This window comes from Cyprinodon tularosa, unplaced genomic scaffold (genome assembly GCF_016077235.1).
Source record: "Cyprinodon tularosa strain WSP-4 unplaced genomic scaffold, ASM1607723v1 ctg103, whole genome shotgun sequence".
In the NCBI taxonomy this organism is placed as follows: Eukaryota; Metazoa; Chordata; class Actinopteri; order Cyprinodontiformes; family Cyprinodontidae; genus Cyprinodon; species Cyprinodon tularosa.
In genome coordinates, this window is record NW_024037816.1 from 985,001 (window position 1) to 1,006,107 (window position 21,107).

At 38.2% G+C, this 21,107-nt stretch overlaps 1 protein-coding gene across 1 annotated transcript in view; it reads right to left on the reverse strand.

The window, feature by feature from the left end:
- tln2a (talin 2a) overlaps positions 1-21,107 on the reverse strand; it is a 102,986-nt gene that overhangs the window by 77,215 nt on the left and 4,664 nt on the right. Inside the window, exon 2 of the mRNA XM_038280943.1 lies at positions 1,704-1,752. The gene's annotated coding sequence lies outside the window, so the exon portion shown is untranslated. The remainder of the gene's footprint in view (positions 1-1,703; positions 1,753-21,107) is intronic.

Genomic DNA, 21,107 nt, shown 5'->3' on the forward strand with positions numbered 1-21,107 from the left:
AGAGAGATAACCGCACCCTGGAGAGGATTGTGAAACAAAACCCATTCAAAAATGTGGGGGAGATTCACAAAGAGTGGACTGCAGCTGGAGTGAGTGCTTCAAGAACCACCACACACAGACGTATGAAAGACATGGGTTTCTGCTGTCGCATTCCTTGTGTCAAGCCACTCTTGAACCACAGACAGCATCAGAAGCGTCTTGCCTGGGCTAAAGAGAAACAGGACTGGACTGCTGGTGAGTGGTCCAAAGTCATGTTCTCTGATGAAAGTAAATTTTGCATTTCCTTTGGAAATCAAGGTCCCAGAGTCTGGAGGAAAAGAAGAGAGGCACTTCATCCACGTTGCTTGAAGTCCAGTGTAAAGTTTCCACAGTCAGTGATGGTTTGGGGTGCCATGTCATCTGCTGGTGTTGGTCCATTGTGTTTTCTGAGGTCCAGGGTCAACGCAGCCACATACCAGGAAGTTTTAGAGCACTTCATGCTTCCTGCAGCTGACCAACTTTTTGGAGATGCAGATTTCATTTTCCAACAGGACTTGGCACCTGCACACAGTGCCAAAGCTACCAGTACCTGGTTGAAGGACCATGGTATCCCTGTTCTTAATTGGCCAGCAAACTCTCCTGACCTTAACCCCATAGAAAATCTATGGGGTATTGTGAAGAAGAAGATGCAATACACCAGACCCAACAATTCAGAAGAGCTAAAAGCCACTATTAGAGCAACCTGGGCTATCATAACACCTGAGCAGTGCCACAGACTGATCGACTCCATGCCACGCCGCATTGCTGCAGTAATACAGGCCAAAGGAGGCCCAACTAAATACTGAGTGCTGTACATGCTCATACTTTTCATGTTCATACTTTTCAGTTGGCCAACATTTCTATAAATCCTTTGTTTTTATTGGTCTTCAGTAATATTCTAATTTTCTGATATGATGAATTTGAGATTTTCATTTGTTGTCATTTGTAATCATCAAAATTAAACAAAATAAACATCTGAAATATATGAGTTTGTATGTAATGTATGAATATAATATACAAGTTTCACTTTTTAAATGGAATTACTGAAATCAATCTACTTTTTCATGATATTCTAATTTTATGACCAGCACCTGTATACTTTGAGATCATAAACACCCTAAACCGCCTAAAACCCCAGTTCATGCCATTAAAAATACATCTGAAAGAAAATGCAGCAGCTCTTGATGCAATGTAGAACAAGAAGAAACAGACAACATATAGGATATGAGAGCCCAGAAGGTAAAAATCCTTATAATGGCTGGAAACTAAAATCCATATTCTGGTTGGAATAATATTCTGTAGTATAAAAATACAGCACATGGCAAAGCAGCCACATTATTTCTCCTCCAACACTCACACTGCACACCCAGAACAGCATTATTTTCAGCAACACTATCATTACAATAAATGTGTCACCATATAAATACTGATATATGAATTATTGTTAACTGTAGATATTGGTAAAATAAGTTTAACAATAATAATCATTACCAGCTTCACAACCCGACTTCAATGTAATAATTATAGGTATGCATACAAAAAAATTCCAACTTCTGTTCAGTAAGTGCATGTTTACAGATACTTTTCCTTCTCAAGACTCTAGACTATCTGCACTGACATTTCCAAGTTTATTCAGCCCAGGGAACATTCATCTCTTATATGTGACGCAATTAACTGATTCATACCTTTTTTGCTGAGGAAAACAGTCTGGGGGCTATCTGCTGATCTTCACAGCTGAAAAACAAACAGTAAAACATTCATTAGAAAAACATCAATATACTTTCTATTTTACAGAGGAAATATCATTTCCTTCTCATATAAACATAGATACCATGGATTCCTAAGAAAGAAATAGAACTAAATATATTATTTTTACATCTGAAAGGCTAAGCGACATTTAGCAGCACTTTGGGCAAGAGCTAACTATGCAGATAATTATGAAGGTAGACAAAATTTAGATGGGTTTTATTCACGGGGTAAAAAATAATGTTTACATTTAAAATGATTTAGAAAAACAATGACCTCAACACATACAATACAAATATAATCCAAAATTCACACTAGGTTAGGGTCTACAATCTCTGGAGAATAAAAACAGATTATGCGTTAGGGATTTACATTCTATTTTTTTCCTGAGTGTAGAGTGAGCTCGCAGCTTGTGACTTCGTATTTCTGGGCTTATCGTTTACTCCCAGGATCAGATACTAGCTCTGGCTAACAATCCGGTCACAGGAATCGCAGCTACCGCAGTGTCCATCTGATTAAAGCCCACAGGACAATCACAAGTAGTTTATTAATAACCACTGGTGTAGCTCAGAAGAAGTTAGTTACAGAGATTTATAGACAAAAACATCCTTATCATTGTCAAACCTCCAGCCCCTAGATGGCAGTGCAATTCCCAAAAGCATATTTGTTGAGCTGTTCTGCACCAGCCGTAGGGCAACAACAAAATCTATAAAAAAATAAAAAAATAAAAAAAATAAAAAATAAATCGCAATATATCATATTTATTCATATACCGTGATACAGTAGAATAAATCGTAATCGCTACATATGTATCGTGATACATATAGTATGGCTAAAATCTAAATATACAATAAGGTGGTTGAATATAATACACATAAAAAAAAGAAATGGTCTTCCTAATTTCAAATCATTCTGGTGATATGTTTACGTAAGGCCGTCCTACGTGCTTGTTTTCAGATAGCTATATGTTGCTGCACATGTGCACTTTCAGGCATATATGTGTGGTGAGCTACGGTTTCAGACAATGAAGCTCACCTTTCTCACCATGGTTGTTTGAGGCAGAGGTTCATAAGACAAAAAGATATATATATATATATATATATATATATATATATATATATATATATATATATTTTTTTTATTATTATTATTATATTCTACAAGTGGATATTTCAATCATGCTGTGTTTTCTTACTTATACCCTCAATTGTTCTGTTAGAAAAAGATCAAAACACACAACAGAGACTGCTCCATACTGACTGGGCTAAAGCCTATTTGAATTGAAATGTATGCATTTCAGTAGTTACATTTAGGGAAATAGTTTAGTTTTTTATGTCTTGTAAACACCCAGAGTAATCAACAGAAAGCAAACAACGTGAAACCAGTGAGGCAGAAGTTGTTGAAACGAGTTTTCAATCAATTACACAAATAGGTTAATGAGATGAAATATCCAATTGCAGTTAAGGATTTTCTGCACTGTATAGAACAAATAGATTAAAAAAAAATATGCAAAAGTTTTTTTATTCATATCTCATAAATACATCAAATTAGTTTGACCTACTGTGAAGCTGATTGCACACAAAGTGAGAGAGAGGTCAGCTCCGGTAAAAATTTCTAAGAAACCTTGTCCTTTAACTGCTGAGGATTTACTTCCTTCAATATCTCTGATCAGTATATCCAGTTTCACATTTGCAATTTGACAGGAATAAGTAACATGGCATCTATAAAGGTCCCCAATGGGCACTGTGGTTTATTGCATCTGTTTGTAAAGTAAAGGATGATTCCCACAGCTGGGGGAAATGCCAGGAGCTGGGGGACTAGATGACTGATGGTTGACAGTGAATGATTCTCCACATATAGATGATTTTTAGGGCTGCTTTGCTTTTACAGCAGATGGCCCAACTCATACATCTTTTGGGTAGAACTTGAATAAATATATTGGCTATGCAAATGTATGCTCTTGTTCATGGATTTAAATTTGCTGAAAAGCTTAAAAAGGAACAGACTACACAGAGTCCAACACTTTAAATCATAAAGCAACCACAGAAATACAAGAGCCAATGAAAAGCAGCTGCACTCTTAAACAACCTTGTCACCACTGTTAAATTGGTGCTACATTGGAGTTCAAGCTTGACTCAGGAAACTGGCAACAGCAAAGACCTGTCTGCTGAGAATCATCGATTTGCTGACAACGGCCCAAAAAGAGCTTCAGTTTTGTTTTCACTAAGAGGCGACAAACAATTCAAATTCCACTGAGAAGGTAATAAAAGAAAAAGCCTCCGCTGCATCATATCAGATTAATCGACAACTAAGCAGCCAGCTGCCTAAAGAGTAAATATTACTTTCCTAAGATTTCAAACCTCTGACAAATGAAGAATATAGAATAGAGTTAAACTTTATTGTTATACACAGTCACAAGTACAAAGCAAGTAAATGTAGTTTGCATCTATCCAGAAGTGCTATACAGGATATAAATATTTACTAACACGTGCACAGAGACTATGCATGTATTGACTATAAATGGTGTATGTAAAGAGAGAGTAATTGTAAGAGGCTATAAAATAAATAAATGGAAGTTATGTGCATACATGCATTCCTGCCAGCAGCTTTAAGACTTTATAACCATCACTGTTCCCAATAACCTCAACAAATTGTTACATTCATGCTGATTTTGCACAGTTTCTGCCTTAGTCAGTAAATAACATGCTGCTGTCATTTTGCACATCTCAGATGTTGCAGCTATTTTCAAATATCCATTACTCTAAAAATGTCCATAGCTGGATATTGGTTAATTTATTCTCCACGTGCACAGTATTTATATTTACAGTATAATATATTTTTGCAAAATGTTTTTGCTGCTGTAATGCCAGAATTTCCCCATTGTGGGACAATTTTCTATTCGATTCTGTTCTATTCATATAGAGTATACAGGAAGTTGGGAGATATATATATTTATTTTAGTGGGGTTACAGGATAAATGATGATATGATAGCAGACAAAAGATTTTAAGTTGAGAAGTGCGTGTTCGTGGTGTTATATATGGATTGTATATATAGTTATATGTATATATAGTTTGTAGACTCTGCCTTCACTGAGCTTTCAACAATCTAAAATGATTCCCAAATTACTTTATCCATTCCTTTCCCCATAGATAGGAGTGCCATTAGTGGGTTTTAAAGAAATACCTCCAGAAAGGCTCAAACACACAAAGGCCACAGATAAATGACATCATGCTGAGATGCTGCCCGAAGGCTGCTGTCATCTAAAAGAATCATTGCAGAGCTCAGCCAATGTCTTCGTTCATCTGATCTTCCACCATGAAGCCATTCAAGACAACCTATGTACTCAAAGAGCACATGTTTTACATTTATCTAAAGGAAAACACACCCTAGAACTCCTGCTTTGATAAGACTTAAAGTAGAAGTCATTGCAAAAAAGGCGTTTGGATGTTTTCAAGATAGAATTTAAATTACAGCACTGCTCCCATTCCAACACTTCTATTCTGTCACTATTTCATCTAATTAGTTCAAAGGGTCCTATATTAATTATAGGTCAACTGACAGCAGCACTACACAGCTGTGAAAAGAGTGTTTGAAGAGTGCATTTAAACGAAATGGAAACAGACATTTGACAGCATCAGGTGGCTTTAATTGGTTGCGTGATCTGATCCTGTGAGACATGGGAACCGGCCCATTATTGCAGCAGATTGTATTAGAGTGTTTATATTCTGCGTTGCTGCATGGTCTTGCGGAGCTAATTAATAAACTCCCTCCAGGACATGAGAAGGAAACTTTTCACAGATCAAACAACAGTTAAAATAAGCTAATTAATCGCTGGAAATGGATAATTTTACCAAAGGAAATTACCGTAAAAGGAATAACACAACTAAAACAACTCCTAGGAGACAGAAACATTAAATTACAGAACTAGAAAAACATTTAGATTCTTGTGCATCCCTTCTCCAACCCAATTCAGAGTGGGGTGTCAACAATGCCCACAGAAAAGAACACATTTAGAAGTTTGAGAGACGTTTTGCCTTGCTTTGGTAAAATCTTCCAAATTTAGAAACAAAGGGAACTGAAGCAGCATAAAAAACTAAACTTTTTCAACTTGGAGTTTCCTGAGGTTGAGGAGATCACAGCTAGCCAGCTTAAGCTGTCACTCAGGAATTTATTTTTTCTTTTGTCCCACAGTTCCATTAATCAGAGTGTGCCGATCGGGGCAGAGTGGAAATAAATCAGAAAAAAAAGGTGCATGGGAAACATCCAGCAGCAGCTCTAAAAAGGAGGCGTTAATAAAACTGCCCACCATGATGTCTCAACATCAAACAGCGCTATCACAGCTGGATCACACAGAGGCCAAGGGGGCAACATGTATCAATTACAGAGGATCTGCAAATGAATTTCTGGAGGTTTGTGTGTCGATAAAATACAACACTTTACAGGAACTCTGATGCAAATTTCTACCTATCAACCAAAACTACGGTGGAGCCTCATTATATTCTGCTGATTTACTGCCCAAACATAATTACAACTAGGCAGCCCCTTTCTATTTAAAGGAGCCTCGGTGCCACATTTGTTCCTAGAGGGTGATTCAGATCAGCTGCAGCTGTTCATAAACCTAAGACATAATATTCACCCATCCATGTTTCCATTTAACGTTCAGGACTTGTGCTAATTATTTTACTCCATAACTGAGTAGTTGTATCCTGTCAGTATATCGGCAGCCTGACTCTCTGGTGTGCATTCAACAATCAATGGTATCCTGCATCTCACCAACACTGGCAAAGTTTTCCTGTGTTTTTTCTTTGTCCTTTCTCGTCACCCTTTAAAGGTATAGTGCAGGATTTTCGTTAATTTTTGAAAAGACCTGCCCTCTATAATAAAAAAATAAATAAAAAATGCACATGATTATCCCTGTACCCGTTTTGAAAGGGAACGCCTATTAAACACATGCAAGAGCATGTACAAGCAGATTTCTCCTTGTGCACGCTCTGTTTAAAAGTTGCTGTTTGCATCAATCATACAAGCTTACTTTCCAAAAGATTTGCAATTTTTCCACTATGTCAGAATCACCACCGGTAGGTGAAAATGGGGACGAGCACGTCGGACGGCCTTATGTAAACACATCACCAGAATAACTGACAGTTAGGAGGACCACTTATTCTGATTATCCATCTGGAAAAAGGAACATCCTCCTCTATACCTTTAAGATTTGTCATAAATAGACTTTTTGTTATATAGAGATGAGTCGAAAAACACAATACAAAACACAACCTGCTTCTGTCTAAAACTGTAATGTCAGTGTAAACCCAACATCTCGCTGGCCACAGCGCCTGCCATTGGATGATGCTTAAAACGTGCAATGACATCTAGCACATTTCTCATTTCAGAAGTTGATTTAATTCAGCAATACTTGAGTGGTTTCCCTCTAATAATGGCAAAGTTCAGATTGCACAACAGCATTTCAATTGAATTCAATCCAGGCTTTCATTTCTGAACCAGAAAGATTAGATTTTCTGATGCACAACCCAGTCACAGACCATCAAAATAGCATCAACAAGTCTGGCTAACAACAGAAAGAAAAACATAAAATTAAAAGATGAAGACAAGGCTTTTTTTTAGAGGCAATCCATAAAGGAAAGCTGTCTCATAAAAGCATGCTTTTTCTGTCTAGCTGTCTATGAATGGACAGCATGTCCTGAATCATGACCAAGAGCAGGGATCAGATTTGCACTACAGACTGATTGCATGCACTAACTAATTTGCTAAGGTCTCCCAACACCATCAAAGATAAGTAGCATTTCCTGATATGCAATTAGCAAAATGGGTCCATGGGATCAGGACCTGATAATGAAATGGACGGGTTGTGGTACCTACTAGAGTAACTGCATCTTTATTAGGAGCCAACTGTCTAAAACTGGCCTTATTATAGAAGGCTAATAAGCCTCTAGAAGAAAATGATCTATAGAGTAATTAGGATTTTAATCAGTAATTAGTTTTTGAATAAATGCAAACTATATATATGTAAATAAATTGGTAAAAGTATCTCTATGTCAATTGTATGATTAGGCACCTTTACCAAAACTTGCATTTATCCATTCAATATAGCTTTTAAAATGCAAACACAGAAAGTAGTAGAATCATATTAATGCTTAGAAAACATGGAGTTTTGAGGGTAGTTTGAGGGGGGCCATCATGTCGTAGATAAGGGCTATCATCTTACCACCCTTTTTGGGAACTTGAGGACATCTGGAGAACAGCTGTTGCTTTGCATCACATACCTAACCCCCCTCCCCCCAAAATACACACACAAACATACGTTCACGTCTAGTTGTTACATGGGAGCTCCGTTTAAGAACAGCAGGTCAAGCAGGTCAGAGGGTCAGGAAGTGTCCAGGCACACAGTTTACCGTGATTTAGCTATAAACAATTTCTGGAAATCAAACACCACACAGACGCATAACACATACCATAACAGGCAAAGTGCTTTTACTCACAAGGAGACACACAACTGAGCTCTCTTCTAAACAAGGCAACCGTTCTACGCTCTCAAGAGACGGCAGATTCTCTGTGATTAGGTCCATGCATCCAGGGGGGGTGGGTCCCTAACAGAGGGGCGAGCTTTTAATTCAATTAGACAAAACCAGACCTCCAAAATCTCCTTAACCCTTCACTACATTCATGGAGTGAAAAGAAGAAACAAGTTTTTTAGATTTGCGACATGTGTCCTTTGAAAGTTTGTTATAGTCTTTTGTTTCAGTTGGGTGGAAATGTTAGCCTGCATTCCCTATTATTAATGCCCTGCAGAGGCTTTATTCAACTGCATTCAAGAATTTAAATTAGTCTAAAAATTAAAGTGAGCATCCCACATATAGGGCCTGATCTTCAGAGGGTTGACACATCTTTAAAACAGGTGCAAACAAGTTTGTATACCAGGAGCAGATCTTGAAAGACGATGCAAAATGATTTGCGTTTGCAGATAAGTAGACCATTCAGACCATTTTTTGCGCCTGATCATCAATGGGCAGATCAAATTCTAATGACCAGACCGCACAAATTCACGGGTAGGGGATTAGCAAATGTCAACATTTATCAAATGCAAAGCAATTTTCCAAGTTGGAAAACTCAACTGTTTTGTGTCTTTCATTAGTATCAAATCAGTTGCAAATTGCAATGCAAAAATATCTGTTATTGTTTCCACAAAGGAGGCATTAGTGCGATGCCAAAGGAGGGAAAGGTTTTCTATAGCATAATAAAAAAAAAACCTACACAAACCGGCACAGATTTAAACAGACTATCTTTATACAACTAAACCAAATAAAAAAAATAGACTGAACTTAAATATTGTGGCATGTTTATGAAATTGGAATACTGAATGAATGCATAGAAAAGGGGGAAAGGGAATCTCTGGGTTAGATGGGATTTTTTTCCCCCTCTAGATTTAATAAAACATAACCATAAAAGAAGCACATTTATGTTTTGTGCGTGCATATATATACATTTTTATATCTCCCATGATGATACATGATGGTGGCTGCATTATAATGTGGGGATACTTTTTGAGGGACATAGAAAGAGGTCTGGGATAGAAACAAAGAAAAGTGGATGGTGCGTTGAGCGCTGAAGAAAAGTGAATGCAGTGCTGAAAGAGAAAGTCATTTGATCGCTGAAAAAAGAAGTGCAGAAGTTCCCCATCCAAAAGGAAATCCCCAAAGTAAACCCAGCAGCTATGCTTACATGAATTTAACGATGGGATTGATGTATATTTGGATTAAACGATATGAAATACTAAGGTTTACCTTAATATGGACAAAGATAATCAGAAGAAATGGCTGATGGGACTAAAAATTTGTCATGTAACCATTCCAGTCGGGACATAGCGGCTAGCCGTTTAAACTGGAAATAAGTTACGGTAACCTGGGGAGCACTGCACATGCAGGTCAGCTTGCCTTATTCAGAATCACTAGATCCTGACAAGCATTTATATGCATGCTGACCAAAATGTCAGTAGCATAAACCAACCATTTCAGATTAAAATTTGATTCCAATTCAGCAAAATCAGATCAGAATTTCGGTCGGCGGTTCATTCCAATTAAGTATCGTCTTTGTAAAGGTAGCCATTTATTTTAATAAAGATTAAAAACATGTCATCCACAAACACACTTTATCCAATCTTGCCAAGCTTAAGCTATTATGGGTTTTCAGACTCTAGATGTTGCAGCTCTATTTGCGGGGAAATATAGTTATATGGATTATAGATTCTTGCAGTTGTCATAGTACAGAGAGCTAAATAACAGCTGTTTTTAATTTTTAAAATAAAATATGTACCAAACCATTCAACCTTTCTCTCCACTTTTCTATTCTGTTTTGCATTGTGTTGCTCTGTCTATAAATATCTGGCCTTTCTAAGCTCTATAATATACAAAAAGGATACTCCAGTATCATTTTCATGGATTGTATCCTGAATGCAATATCTTAATAATTGTATCGTAGAAAAAGCATGTATTCATAAGAGTTGCTTTTGAACTTTTCTGAAGAAAGTCTGCCTTGTTTCTACATTCAACTGAAATCAACCAGAAAAATACAAATTCAGACTAAAAACCAAAGCAGTTCTTTTAAGCTGATGTTTTTCCTTGAAATCTAATTATAATAAAATCGCATTAACAAGTGGATATAACATCAGGAAGTTCCTCTTTTAAAAGATGATTTGAACTAATTTAGTTGTCCACAATAACTACTGAATTCATTGTGAGAGAACATTCAGTCCCTCTCAGTCAATTATACAGAATTAAAGCTTTTGATGTAGAAATGGTAGATTACATCAAGCGTATCTCATCTCCTTTAAAATAATATTATCAAACTGCATATCCCACCTAAAATACTTTCACATGACTAAAAATCACCAGCCAGGACAGCAGGCTTAGAGATGCCCAACAACAGCAGGCAAAACCAAACCTCTAATCAGTCAAAAAAAGGAAAAGCAATTCTATCTGAACAAAGACCGTTGTGAAAAGGTCTCTATTAGCTTCGCCTCTCTTCTTTTACAACTCCAGATTATATAAAATGTGCAGGTTATGTGTGTTATCAATGGTCAAAAGCTTTTATAATGAGTTTTCTGTGGCTGTATACAGAGTAACATAATGGTTAATCTCGGACGGCAAAAAAAAGGGCTGCTGCATTTTTCCCTCATAGTTCAGGAAATAAATTAGCACCAACAGTTACTCTCGTTATCTTGTTGTAAAAATGAAGTTGTCATGTCCAACAATGTACAGCCGTAAAGCAGCTACATGCAGGACAACCGTCTGATAAAATCAACCAAATAATTACACTTTTGCTCCCCTATGAAAAACTACAAAATTTGGTTATTTGGTTATTAAACTCAGCATTTGGAAAACAAATGTAATCAATACGTTATATTAGTTTAAAGACGATGGAAATAAGATTTATATTCTAATTGTTCAAGTTGATCTTGTACTACTCCATCCCTTGTAGTCGGTCAAAGAACAAACCAACTGCACAGCAGGACAGCCGTATTATCCATTGTTGGAATTGAGCTACTTTACATTCATTAAAGCAGCATGTGGTAATAACCTTAACTAGAGCGAAAAGTGTCTGACTTACAGCACTCTACATATGCTGGTGCTACCGACAAGGCCAAACAAGAGCGGAAATAGCATAAAAGAGGACACTGCTTCACACCAGGTTGTATAATGAGTTACTCCTCACCCTGTCTAGTGCACATGTGCTCATCCTAAAAACCCATCCTGACAAATGACCCATAAAAGCAAAAACTGGTGCAGGCAGCCACAGGAGAGACTATATATCTTTTACAAGAAACAATAAATCATCAAAGCCCAGTTTTATAAGCCGCATCTCAGCGCTGGAAGCCCTGCAGATTAGGATGGTCCAACCCTCTTCTTGAGCTGCTGATTTAATCTCCTTTTGCATCTCAGTCGTACGGATATGAGCGTCCAATAATCCGATAGAAGAGTGGACAGCTGTGAGCAGGCATTTAGCGCCGTGCCACCGGACCTCCAGCTGCGTTGGTACTTGGAAAAACAGATATAGTCAGGAGGAATAAGGGCCAACACACATTTTAATTATCTTTCCCATCAGTTCCTTTGGCAGCGTAGAATTTATGACAGATGAAGGCCATTCCAAAAGTGACAATTTACCAAAAGTCCAAAGGAAAATTGGTTCACAGCAAAGGTCGGATGTGATCGGAATCTCAGGCAGGTGAGTTGACCTACAGGCAGGAAAACCAATTTAAAAAAAGAATAGAAAAAGAGGTGTGGTGCTGTTCAGAGACTCTGGGACACGAAAGGAGAACAAAAACACGACACAGGAGGTAAGCGGCCATGCAGGACCTGGACTGCCTATTGTGGGAGGAACAATCCAGTCACCTCAAGCCTGTTTTTCCACAGCGGTCTGCAGTAAAAGCCCAGCCCGTTTGCTTGTCAGGTCCATTGTTAGGAGCAGACAGGAGCCACCCCAGGCTCACCTCATACACGGTAAATAGACTGCTTTGTTCAGTGGGGGCAGGTGGAGAAGAAATGAGAATAAAAAGAAAATGCAAATGCTTTTAGAGTCAAATTATATGAAAACAGTTCAGAATTCTTTTTAGTGGTTACCAACTTTCATTTGGTAAAGTTTGCTTCAAAAAATATTTTAGCAGCTTGGTAACATTTCTCCTTAAACTACGATGGGTGCATAAAGCTTTTATTTTGATTACTTTTTTTATGGTAAATGTAACACTATGCAAAACACACCACTTTTAGAAGTCATCACCTTACAACTTGAACCTTCACTGTATTCTAGAGCAGGACTAATGGGTGCAAAAATTATAAAGTGGATAGACAGGTTTTCGTATTTAGCCCCATTTTTATCACACCCCAATTTTAAAACCAATTGGTGTGTTTTTAATAAAAAAAAAAAATATTCAGAGGTCTATTCATTGTTTTTATTTAGCTAACTGAAATTATGTGAATACGTTTGTCGATGGATTCATTGTTTGCATTCACCAACTGCACATCAAATCTCAAATCATTCTTTATCAAAATATGCTCTTCTAGGTTGGAATAGGAAATTAATGCCTATTAATTCATTCTCCAATATCCCATCACAAGCATGAGAAGTAGTTTATTTTATGTAGGCAAACCAGATAACTGTTTAAAAATATTACAGCAGCCGCACAAGAAGAGCATGCATTAATCTAGAAGATGTTACTTTTCATCCATTTTCTGGATTTGTCGGCTGATTTACTGCCCTGTGAGCTCTTCCTGTGCCACTTCATCCCTGTGGATGGGTAGCAGCCAAGGTGGTGACACACTCGCTAGCTGCTAAGACAAGAGATAGGGGCAAGAGAAATTGAGTGAAGGGAAGATAAGGGAGGCAAGAGAAGAAGGATAGAGAATGAGCTTCGGCTTAGGGAAAGGAGAGGCAGAGCGGAGGGGTGCTGGGAGGGAGGACTGCTATGGTTTCCTGCTCAGTCAGCAGACGGGGGCCGACTCCAGGATGGCATTTCTGTCAGTAGGAAGCCCACAAATACACCAAAGTCAGAGACGGAGGAGACAGAGGCGCGAGGAACTATAAATTTAAGCCACGCTACATAAAAGGATTGCAGATTCTTAACTCACAGTGAAGTATTTACAAACCGTCAGAAGGCTGTGTTCACACATTATGCATAAACTCCTCTGTCTCACCTACTTTCAGCTCTGCTGCATTCATCCATCACTTACCTGGACTGTGCTGTTAGGTACTACTGCAGATAAGTTAAGAGCAGAAGATTTTTAGCCCAGTGAGACCAACACAGTGACATGAAACTGTAATTATGTTACTACGGATCTTTAATGGCATTAGAGTGCATCAAATTGTAATAAAACAATGCTGACCAAACTATTTCGATTTTTTAAAAGTGTGCCATTCATTTATTAGAGATAGACTCATCCATCCCCAAACACCTCATGCCAAACCTCTGCTGTAAAAGAGAAGATGGGTGAATGTCCATCTCAGGTAAACAGGCTGCTTCTCTAAATCCCTCTAGAGGGAAGGAAAGCTGTGGAATGCTTGGCAGCCCGAAACACATTGGTACAGTGCCATGCCAGGTTGCTAAGGAGCCTTCACCTGCTCACACAGCTGTGCGAAGAAATATGAATAAATAAACGAATCCCCAAATGTCTGGCAAAACAGCTGAGACTCCATTCAGAGGACAGGCTGTAGGTGATCTAAGAGGGATGAGAACAGAAGCAGCATTTCTTATCTAGAAATGCTAACTAGCATTTAAATCAATAATCCCTGCAGCGTCTGTTGCCAGAGAAAAATCCAGATGAAATTTCTGTAAGAGACACTTTTCTGTCACTTCATGAGTACAAGGAAACCACTTTTAAAAAAAATATTAAGACATAATTCTGTTATTCTGAAAAGCTGGAGCAGATAGGTGGGGAGGCACCCCAAAATTATTTTCCCGGAAGCTGTGCTCTGCAATGAGAAGATAAGTCACCAAACTGAGGACAAGGCTGGCATTCTCTATGCACTGAAAAAGACAAAATGCCTGAGTCCATCTAAACAGAGGGATTTGACAATGCTGTGTTTGTCTCTTGGCCAGCTGGAGAAGAAGCTTCCCACAGACATGTGGATATGAAACAGAGTCCACACCAACTTAAAAGTCAGAGCCATAGACATCGATCGCCAATGTGGAAAACACTGACTCTCCCTTTCACACATTATCTTCATTTCTTTTCATCATGAGCAGCTTTTAATTATGCTCCTGGTATTGTCAAACATTACGTATATCATCCCTATGAAGTAGGGCTGGGCAATTAATTTTATTTGCAGTATAACTGCAACTTAAAAATATGCTATTTTTAAATTGCAGAGACACTTTTGGTCATGTTACTATTAACAGAAGAAAGACACTAACTTTCTTACTCCAGCCCTTTAGGTGGTGGTCATAAAAGGGTTTGCCGCCACATAGAAGAAAAGCGGATGTTGCAGCTAACATGAAGATGCATGCATGTGACTAGAAGTATGCAGTTTTGCTCCCAAAATAAGTCCTCCATCAATGGAAGAGCATTTTAAGGTTGTGAAAAACATATAACACTGAGACCCTTGATTTATCTAAATGCTTGCAGGTAGTGTAAATGATAATCAGAACAAAATGCACTATTGATTAAAAGGAAAATCTTAATTTTGATATTTGGCACTATCATTTTTACCTTGCAAGCTATATGAATTGTTGTGGGATTTTTAAATTCACAAACTCCTAAAAAAATACATCTTGCCAAGGGCCAGCAGGTGCATTAGCCTTGGTACAGGAATGTGTTGGAAAACTGAAGCAAAGCAAAGATGGCTACTTCAGTTTAAGCTGGAATTACCTCTATTTCTTTTTGAAAAAGGATGTGATTTTTGCCTTTGTGGATGGATAAGATGTTTGCACGTTCCTTCTGACCGGATTTGTTAAGAGTTTAATTTATCAGTTAAAAATGCTAGTTGTGAAACAAATCATGAAAGTGATAAATATTAGCTGGTACTGTTGCTGGTTGACTAAATATTGACACGGGAGGCAGTTGTAACTTCATTTACCCAATCAGTTCAAAGGATTATACTGAATGTCCCTCTCTTTTATAAACTTTCAACAGGAGCCTTTCCAGATGGATACTGAATAGAATTAAAACTGAATCGCATGGATCAATCCTGCCTTATGCCAGGTTAATATCATTTTGCCCTACTATGAAGCACCACACGTGTTTATTTTTTCAAATAATCCAACAAAAACAGAAAAAAGAAGAATGTTAGACCTTTAAATGTACACTGCTACACAGAAATAAGGGCAAAGGTGAGGTAACAGGCACCCACTAAAAGAGAGCTGAATTACATATGCAAGAAAATACAGAGGATCATAAAAGACAACTGGAACCACATCCAACACCTAAAATAAGGCTCATCTCCGCTGGGCTATGGCCCATCAGAGCCTTGAAAATTCTACCAGTTATTACCAGCGATAAAGGAGTTTGAATCTGTATAAAACCTCATCTATGTGCAGCTAATATGATGAAGCCATTGCTGTGTGCAACTGCCTGTATGCAAAAAAAAAAGAGGCTATTTTCAGCCACTTTATTATCACCGAGCTTCCCAGAAGTAACACGGCCCAGCTGCCACAATCATTTCACCGCCTTAAATAAAGGAGTAATGTTTACAGCTCCACATTGCAGAGTACTCTGTTTGAGTAGCATTAGGTCCTCTTCTCTCTCTGTCCCAGTTTCTCTACTTGGAGGGCCTGGCAGCCCTCCCATGTACTCTCCCTTAACTAATAAACAAAGAGAGGATTCCCTTATATAGCTTTATTCAAACTCAACAACCTTACAAAGCAGCAGCTGAGGGTGGAAGGGAAGCAGAGATCCCTGACTGGACTCCTGCAGACAACGGTTTTTGGCCAAGGGCACCGAGCACCAGCAGCATGATTGTGTAATGCTCATACATTAACAGCCACTTAAAGGGCTATTTCTGGGCCCATCCATGCACAGGGTTCTGCAGTGTCAGGTTAGATTGACTACAGAGGGCTCTGGAGTGAGACATGGTCTTCCCAAAACTGAAAGGAAATATATTCAAGTTTGCTTGCTGTTGGTATAAATGGAGTTCAATATTCTGACCCTTTGTTTAAAATAACCAGTGGCACTTTATTTGTCTGGACTTTGCACCCAGAAACTATACAAAAAAAAGGAAACTGTGCAGCAATTGGACACAAAACGCCAAAGCTATTAGAGCTAAAAGTCAACACTAATTACCATATTTACAAAAAAATTATTATTTATTTCCAACTATCTATAAAAAACAATAGCCAATTTGAATGAAATTGTGAGCTCTTATTTTAGGGCCATAAATGCCTCTAATAAAAATATCTAGAAAGAAGCATTTTGATGTACAATGATTCAGATATACCTAAAAACAACAGATGTAATGACTTTTTCTCAGCCAATGGACCTGCTGAATGTTTACATATCCACATACAGTTTGTGCACACTGCTCTGCTTGGCTGAAACCAAGCATAGAGGGGTGTAAGGTTAACACAAAGGAGAGACATATCAAATGCAGAATGTGTTGCTTTAGGGTAAATTTAAAATTTAAGTTTGCTGGTATCACATTTTATTCCAAAAAAATTAACAGAAGTGTACTGTTTTGATATTATCCTACTATAGGAAAAGGAAACTTAAACTAACTAGTGCAGATTTTTAATTAGTTGCCCTTATGGGATATAGAGGAGGTGCATCAGAGTTGTTACCTGGTCTTACTTACTGCTCAGATCAAGGATTAGTTTTGGATGAAGCTTTGAGATCAAAAGAAAAAGAAAACAGCACAACTCATTGCAATCCAACGCGTTTTTTATAGCAAATAAGCAAAAATGAGGGTCTAATTTATAAAACTCTCATGCAAAAACTACATGACAGCATTTGGACCGGTTACATTCATCCCCGATGGCTCTCAGAGTTCAACTCTCTACATCAATAGAGCAATGAGGCTCTTCAGCCAACTACAGGAAGACTGAGGGTGGAGACTGTCATGACAACAAGCTGCATTGGACCAAACCAGATTCTGGGTTTTCACTGAAGTCAAATCTTTCATGTTTTATTTAAATGCACTAACAATATTATGTTAATAGAGAATGCCCTGATAGACTTGAGTTGATGCATCAAAGAACAGGCCACTAACCCTTTTTACTCAACTCAAAGCCAAGCACACCTAGGTACATGCTGCTCCACAATAATGTGTTTGAATGAGAGAAAATTGGAAGACTTGAAGCATTAAAGAGACAAAGGGGAAAAAAGATAGATTAAAGGAAACCTGGTTTTCAGCACTGGATGATTGACTGGTGCATCATTCTACAACATTAACAAGAAAAAGAAGAATACCAGTTTTCAGCATGAACAGTGCTTTTCATTCATAGGGATTAACTGAATTGAGGACATGCTTGTCTTGTGTTTGACATATGATAATTTATTCTAAACCCATTTAGCTTGGTGTAAATGAAAAAGCATCAGATTTGGAAGAAATCTGTCGTTTTTATTCTTAGTGGTAACACAATGTACAGGCTCATCAATCTTCTCTGGAGTGTTTTGTCCTTCCTATTCTGCTACAGTCGACCCATCAGTGCCACAGTGGTCTTATCCTATGGGGGGCAACTCCTCATTCAACGTCAGCTGCAAAATATTCAGAGGAGGAATTTATCCTTATGGAAAACCCAACAATAGCTTCTTCAGACTGCAGGAGGGCTGAAAAGAGGCGGGATTCATTTCCAGTATACGCCCACCATGATCGCCTTCTCGGCTTCTAAACAAAGCTGTGATCTGCTCCAAAGTCACGTCTTGGGGAATTCCCCCATTTCACGATTTCCACAAACCAGTGTCACAGACACAGAAATACTTTGATGAGTGATAGAAATGTTCAAATTTGTCAACAAGCCTGTTGAGTAAAGAGAACAGCACTTCTTTCTGCAGCAGATGCGGTTACAACCAACTGCAGAGGGACCCCCGGTGCTGTGAGGTGGGGGACTTCAGTGAGGTCATCTTTAAAATAGAAGACTGGGGTTTTCTTTCATACAACTCCCTCTTCTCCTGATTTTATAGTATGAACTACAAACATTATATGCAGTTTATTTTTGATTTTACTGGAGCCCTTACAGAGTCCCCATTTAATAATCTACAAGGTCCATCTAAAATTAAACCTAATAGGAGCATGGCCGCCTGGTTCAGTTCCTGACTGCAGACTTTCTGACTCAGTTTATGGATTCCCTGCAATGCAATAGGTGTTCTCCTGTAACCTCTGGGCGGCTCCTGGGCGTTCTGTTTCCAGATCAGATAGCTCAAAGCAGAAAAAAATACAAAAAGAAGAGATCAGAAGGAAGTAAATTGTAACACCTGAAGCATTTCTGAGTACAACACCAGGAGAAAACTAAAAATTACAGGCTCTTTTTCAGTAACTGGGGACACATGGCTATGGACAACACAGCCATCTGGGCGCTGCTTGCAGGGAAGTGTGCTAATGCACCAGGAGCTGCAGACACCTGATTAGGTTACATTTCTGCCCTGGTGACTAAGAGGCATGAGCCTGGAGGTGGTAGCAACCATGGCAGCAGGGATTTCTGCCAGAGAGGCAGGCTAGTAATAGCAGAGGAGGCCACAAACCCGTTTCTGGGCATCTACTCTGTCAGCTGAAGGTTGAGATGATGGTTCGCTTACTGTGGCAAAAAAAATGCCTCAAATTAAATGTTTACAGTTTTACGGTGAATCTGGATTTATTCCGACAAAAGCCTACAACAAAATTAGTTTTTTATCGGATTCCAATATGTCAACAAAAACAGTAAATGATGCAATAATGGGGTCAATATTTTTTTTTTTTCCAGATGAGGACATTTCTGTTTAAGGGATAAAACAAAGGTATCCTTCAAACATTAAGTGCATTTAATAAACCAAACTTAGGATAACGATGGGTCCTTCATAAATTGTAAAACTCATCTCATCCCCATCTCCAATAGATTCTTTTTTCCCCATTTTCTTTCGTATTGCTGAATCATGAATACTGTACCTAACAGAGGTCTGCGTTGCTAAAGATTATTGCTCTGGGCTTCATTTGTGAGTAACAACACTGAGTAACTTTGCAGGATGCTCCCTCCTGGAAAGGTTCCTCATCCTTTCAGGTTCCCTCAATAATGGCTCTCAATGCGTTCTGCTGAAGTACAAAAACCTTTAAAAAATGTAACCTTGCTAGATCGATAGATGTTAGGTATTCTTATCAACATATAAACGTTATTACATTGCAGCAGTATGCGTTTCCTTTAAGGATCTTTTAGTCTACTTCATGGTGTCACACAAGCCAAAGTTCAGGTATACAGTTTTAAGATGAAGTTCACAAGTTCACAATGTTCTAACACTAGGGTTCACAAGCTGCAGGTAGGAATAATACAAACTTATATGATAAAGGTTTATTTTTTATATATTTTTTATTCAAATATGAGTTGCTTTTTTCCTTAACTGTGGGACATCGTACTGTTGGAGTTTTATACTGGCACATTAACAAAACGAAGCAGCTCAAAATCTTTTCTGAGAAGAAAGCAGCCTCTACCCCTCATCTCTATGGCAACGTGGAGCTGGGAAAAAAAAGGAAGAAATTCCACCATTTGTTTTTATTTTCTGGCCAAAAAAATGCCAGATAATACTCAAAATGTTGTGCATCTCTTGTCATCCATTTGATCTGTCCAACATAGCTCGCACAGCGTACTGTAGAGCAGAATTTACTAAACCTGCAAGCTGAGAAAAAAAACAGCCACTTCATGTTTAAGTGTAACTAAACAAATAAGGGCAAACATGTTTTGTTCTGAAGACATTTTAAGTATTTAGAAATCAACTAATTAGAAAGGACAACAAGTTAGTAGAGAGCATTGTTTCCTGGTGTGTACTTCAAGTGTAAATTAGATAAGATGGTGCTGTGTGTAGGAGGAGGGAAGAAAAACAAAAAGCAAAAATGGTGGCCTTATATCGATGCTTCTGTGTCTTATCCTCGTCTTAATTTTCTAAAAATGCTTGAATGTAAACATTAGCCAAGAAATATTTTTTCCCCTTTGACCAAAACCTCAAATCTCCACAATAACATTTCTATGGAATTAAATGTTAGGGAAATTTAACCTAGGCTCACCTTTCTTTTGTAGAATCTTTCACATTTAAAGTCACACAGAGACCAAGGTTGATCAGGAAAAAATGCTCAATTCTCCAGTATCGCCACGTTGAACTGGGCCAGACATTCCTCTGCCACCCTTCAGGATCTGGCACAGCAGCGTAGGAACTTCACATTCCAATACAGTATATAGTCTTTGTTTAGCCAGAGCAGATTTAACAACAAATTTCCTTAAAAGGTAGGTGGATCATGTAGTATCTCAGATGGTGTAATCAACCATTACATGAGCAACTGGTTAGCCTCTTTAACCTGCAGATCATTTCTGTGGATGTATGACTGAATCACTTTTGTTAAAGTTTATGTCATGCCTTGAAAGACCAAATACATCATCTAATTTCTTGCATTTTTTCCCCTTTTTAATGATGCCTTCATTTTGTAAACTGTTTCTCTATAGGACTTGCCAGATGGCTCTGTGAAATAAACCATCTGGCATGTCAGGTTAAGTTAAGGCAACAGCAAGCAATACTTAAACATCTACTTTGGCAGAGATGCATGAGGACAGTAAAGGGTAGTTATGCATATACAGCCAGTTTGATGGAAAGCAGCCTCCCCCACTAATGATCTAAACTATAACAAAGACTGGTGGTTAGACACAGACAGCACAGCAACCACAAACTG